Source organism: Lactuca sativa, chromosome 5 (genome assembly GCF_002870075.4).
Source record: "Lactuca sativa cultivar Salinas chromosome 5, Lsat_Salinas_v11, whole genome shotgun sequence".
Classification (NCBI taxonomy): Eukaryota; Viridiplantae; Streptophyta; class Magnoliopsida; order Asterales; family Asteraceae; genus Lactuca; species Lactuca sativa.
The window spans coordinates 281,861,493-281,867,462 of NC_056627.2; positions in this window are offsets into that span (position 1 = coordinate 281,861,493).

Consider the following 5,970-nt stretch of genomic DNA (forward strand, 5'->3'; position numbering starts at 1 on the left):
TATTAAAAATAATATTTATTAATATATAATAATTCAATAAAATAAAAAAGAATGTATGCAAAACTAGTCCTTATAGTATGGTAAAAGACAAAACTATGAAAATGATCACTGAGAGTAAAATTATTATTTTAAAAAAGTTAACAATCAATCAGTTAAACTTAACAGAAAAGGGATGAAGCTTACAACAAAACTTGTTAAAAATGATCAAATCTACAACTTTTTAAATATTTGGACTTTAACCATATAAAATGAGAAACCACAAAAACCATTTTCACAATTTTGTCTTCAATTTATAAATTCAACAAAAAGATTTATCCAACATATATTTATATTTTCACAACCATATCATTTATTTTCATCTAATTTAAGCTAAGAAAATAGGAAAAATGATTTAGATAGAATGTTAATATTGTATTCTTAAAATAAATTATTTTGTTTGTTTTTAAACCGTACATTTTATTTTTTTGTAAGATTAAATGCACTTTATTTTTTGTAAGCATATAGGAAAAATGATTTCAGATAGAATATAAATATTGTATTTAGAAAAGAATTTACTTTGTTTGTTTTTAAATTGTCAAAAAAATACATTTTATTTTTTTTATAAGATTAATCAGGTAATAAATGTATTTTTTATAAGAATAACCAGCTAATAACAAATGCATTGCATTTTTTTTTATCAAAGTAACCAACTCATGTTATCTTAGGTTAAACATCCTACGTCTCTTTCTTTTTACAACCAAGATTTTAAATTTTAGACAAAACTATAAAAAAACAATATAGTTAAAGTCAAGATTCTTTTGCAAAAATATATTTTTAAACTTAAAAAAACAATCCCAAACACCTCCTAACTTTGAAAAAAAAATCATTTTACATGTATAAAATAGCAAAACATTTTTTAACATGTTAACTTATTGAACTTTATCTATCAAAGTTACAAAAAAAAAAAAAAAAAAAAAAAAAAAAAAAAAAAAAAAATCTTTTTTAAAATATCATAACTTAATAAGTCTCTTTGCCACATTTTAAGTTTAAAAAGCAATCTCAAAACATCCCGTAAATCGGTTATATCGGATAACTTAATTTTTTTTTTTTTCAATTAATATATTTGCCCCCGATAATTTACTTATTTTTAACCTGATGACGAATTACTTTTATGTTTTTATTGGGCAAAAAGAAAGAAACAAAAAAAAAGAGATAAAGAGATAGTCTTCGGTGCTTCCTTGATTTTAGCCAAATGAAATTGTATTAGATCTAAAACAGATGAAAACAATAATACTATAAAAAACTTGGCAAACCCTAATTCAAGCTAGCTAGCTGTCGATAATTAATGATGGCGGAGGTGGAGCCCATGACGACGGAGCTGCCTCCCGACATAATATTCACCAACATACTACCAAGGGTGACGGCGAAATATGTATTGCGTTTCAAGTGTGTTTCCAAGCAATGGCACTCCTTCCTAATGACGCCTGGGTTTCTCCAGATGCACCAACTCCATGTGAATAGCAATCCAAATGACCTAATTAAACCAGAAGTTTTTCTTCTTAACTAGCGCAAGACCATGGGAATACCGCACCATCGACTGTGAAACACCTAAAGATTGTTTCACTGCCAGCCGCCCTTTTCCATTCCAAGTCGAAGTTGGTAAAAAAATATCGATTGTAACATCTTTGAATGGAATGGTATGCGTAGGCATTAACAAGCCTTGGCCCAATGATACAGAATACTCTGATTTAATTTTATGGAACCCTTTGACCGATGACCATAAGACGCTGTCTAAACCCGCCGGTTGTCCTCATACTTACAGGGTCTATACAGATGAATATGCCTTGTATTACAGCTCTTCTGAGAATGACTACAAGCTTGTATGGCTAACCAGCGGCCGTCTTATGAGTGTCTATATATACTCATGGAGAAAGGTCGAGTCAACTCACAACGCTGCTTCATATCAATTTCATTTGATCATGTCAAGTGTTATGTGGAACGAAAAGTTCCATTTCCTCCGTAAATTGTTTCATGAGTTTGAAGGAGCAGCTGGTGAAAATTTATTAAATATTCAAAGGAGGACAGATTTTATGGGTTTCATGGTTTTAAGAGGGTGTATTCATTTGTGCGTGGCCATTATAAATGCTGCTTCCATAGATGAGTATGATAGGATTGAGTTGTGGAGTGGACATTCAGGATATAAGTGGGAAAGGGTGACAGAAGCAGAGCCCTTGTCTAGTTCTGATATTAAGAAATATACTGACCTCGATCCACCCAATACTGCACTTGGTAATCAGGAAGTGACACACTTGGTAATCAGGAAGTGACACAACCTACTGCATAGGATGAGGAATGGAAAATGGCTCATGTATTCTAGATTTGAAGAGCATGTTTACACACTAGATGCTAGTATGGACAACCATACCAAGGACATCATGTGCTCCATTACCTTACCTTTCTGTCCATCTCAATTTCCAGGAGCGAAATACGTGGAGACTCTTGTGTCACCCAATCAATATATGAAATGACGCGAGTAACACGTACTTTTTTTATAACCTTTGCTTGCTCTTCTTTTGTTCGTTTTGTTATGCGTGGTATTTATTGTCTTAGATGATCGAGTGTCTTCATGTTACCATACCATGTACTTGATTAATAAACAATTTTTGCTTTTACTTCACTTTGATATCTATTCAAATTTATCTTATTCATCACAACTCACTCTAATCTACTTATATAATTAAATCTTTAAGAGATGGATTTTTGTCATTTCTAGCGAGAAGTCAAAGGAGGTTGACTAAAGGTGTGCAGAAGAACATTAGTTATGTCCTGGAAAATGTTCCAATCCGAACTAATTTTTATATAACTGCGATACAAAAGTAAAAAAAGAGCACTATATATGTTTATGTTCGGTTTATGATTAAAAAGAAATAAAGATGTTAGATTTCACTACATAACCATCTTTTGAGATTATGACCTCAACAAAAACAAATACATAACTCCTGTTTGTCATCAAAAGTTTATGTTTCCATATTTTTTTTCTTTTCTTTTTTTGCTCTTTGTTGCAGATTAATTGGTTTGTCTAGGACTCACATACTTACCATCCATTACCTCCATCCCCTATACTAGGAAGGTCTTAGGAAAAGTTGAAGCACAGTGCTATATAGGATTGGATGAATGTTTCATAGTACAATGCCTTAAGGAAATTTCCAAGTACAATGCCTTAATTAATCTGCAGTAATTAACCATCACACCCTCAGCTCCATAAAAATAAAAGCCAAAGTTCTCTATTTCTCATGGCCAGGGGTTTAAACACTAGATTTTGGTTAAATATGCAGGAAGTTAAGCAAGAATTCAGTTGAAACTAAGGATACTGGGAACTTTGAAACAGAAATACAAAAAGATTGCACGGAAAAGGGCATCACTAAATCATTAATATATATATATATATATATATATATATATATTTTGAACGATAAATATAAATATATACTACTCATAAATTATTCTATCTATATCCCAAAGTGAGAGAAAATATATGCTTTTCACAACATTAAACCCACGAAGAAGTTTGCATGCACAACGACAAAAAAATAAATAAACAAATAAACACATATCAACCACAAATAATATGCCACATATTTGGATATCAGTACCTTAGATTATCGGAAATCACTCAAAACAAACCTTTTAAGGTGAACCAATTTGTTAGGGTAGCAATTTAGTCGCCGGTTAATATATATATATATATATATATATATATATATATATATATATATATATATATATATATATATATATATATATATATATATATATATATATATATATATATATATATATATATATATATATACTAGTTTATAACCCGTACGAACCACGGTTATACAATTAATTAAACTTTTAAAATAAAACTAAAAATTATTAATCAATTATTTTAAATAAATTATTAATTAAGAGATTTTTTAGTTATATAAATTTCAATCATTGATTTAAATAAATATGTGAAATTATATCACTTTATAATGTGTATTAAGTTTATTTTAATTTGTATTCTAATGTTATTAATTTAATATAATTAGAGTGAGAAATTTAAAATTTGAAATTTGAAATGGAGAATTAATAGGTTTTCAATTGTCATGTATTAATTAGGAGATATAATATGATGACACATGCCAAAATGCGAATAAAATATGCATTAATTAGGAGGCTTAATAAGATGACACATGTCATAAGGAGAATTAAACTATTCTTTTATTATATAGGGAGATATATATATATATATATATATATATATATATATATATATATATATATATATATATATATATAGGTAAAGGTTCAAATGAGAACCATAAAAGATTAAAAACCTAAGAAACACTATTATTAAGGCTATTTTTCTTATTTCATAATACCTGATACATTACTCTCGTTTTACAAAAACAAAAGGAATTATCTCATTTATTTCAACCACGTGTGATAAATACCACGACCACCACTGCCGACGGCCCAGTTCTGCCACCATGGCTGCTCCACCACTGCCACAGCGCCCACTGTCGCCACCATCATCGATGCCAGCTCCACCTCCTCTACCTCCCTTCCTCTCTGCAGCTTCCGATTACCTGCGAGAAACATACATCTATCGCACAAACTTCAGATCTAGATATGTTGTCACCGCCTCTTCTCGTTCATTACTCCAATTCTCCGTTAACGAACTCAATCTACCACCCACAACTTGGCCTCCTTCAGTTCCATTTTATCTCTAAATTGCAAAAATGTTTCAGATCTGGAGAGAGAGCATTACCACCGACGTTAAATCACCTCCACCACCTTCATCGTTAAACAACCACCTAGATCTGACAGAGCACTAGAAAGCTTATTTGATATGCTTTGCAGGAACACTAGATCTGATGGAGAATGAAGTTATTTGTTGCCTCCAGATGACCGAACACCTCCAGATTTGTATTTTTTTTAGCCAATCTCCTCTAGATCTGAAGCTAGGAAGCACTCTCAGATCTGGAAACAAGAGTTTTGAAGATGTTTGATGATATGCTCATGAAAAAGGTACGTTTTAAGTTGTGAATGATGTAAATGTGTTATTTCATGTTAGATTTGGTGTTTATATGTGTGGTGTATCTGTATTGTATCTGGTGGTAATGTTTACATAAAAAAATTCTGCAAAAAAAAAAAAGATGCACACTAGGTGCTTGATAAAATGCCTCAATAAAATTAGATAAATTATTGAGTTGTAAATTTAGTTGTGAATGTTACTGGTAAAGTTATTTTAGAGTTAAACAATGAATAAATTGTTAGTATAACGTCTCTTTGTATATTTGTTCAGATCTTCTGTTTTATGGTGATTATGGATATGACGTACATGGTGAAAACAACGTGTTTGATGAAATACTTCAACAAAATTCGGTAAGTTATTAAGCTATGAATATGTGTTTTTTTATATATTAATTTGTGAATATATAAGTTATTAAAATGTGATTATATATTTTGTTTATTCACTAAATTGTGAGTTAGTATCTGGAATATTGAATTCAACTGTGAATTCTGATTTTTTTTATATCTTGATCTGATTTTTTTTATTCAATAAATTGTATATATTTTTCTTTTGATGTTTGGTTCTGAAAGATGAGATAATTTATGTATATATTAAATTGTGGATAGTTTGTTTAATACAGTAACATATTAGATTATAATTGTAAATGAGCTATAAATATATCATATTAAACTGTGAATTTTATGTATTAAGTTGTAAATTTTATTCATGACTTAATATAATAAATTCACAATTTAATACATAGAAATGTCTGCATATATGAACGTATAAATGTAATTTTTAAGTTGATAATATTTATGTGAATAAATAATTTTACGTATTAAACTGTGAATTGACTATATTAAGTTGTGAATTGATTGTATTATGCTGCGAGTTTGTTATGAATTTTGTGTTTGCTTCTGAAATATAAGAAGAAATAATCATTA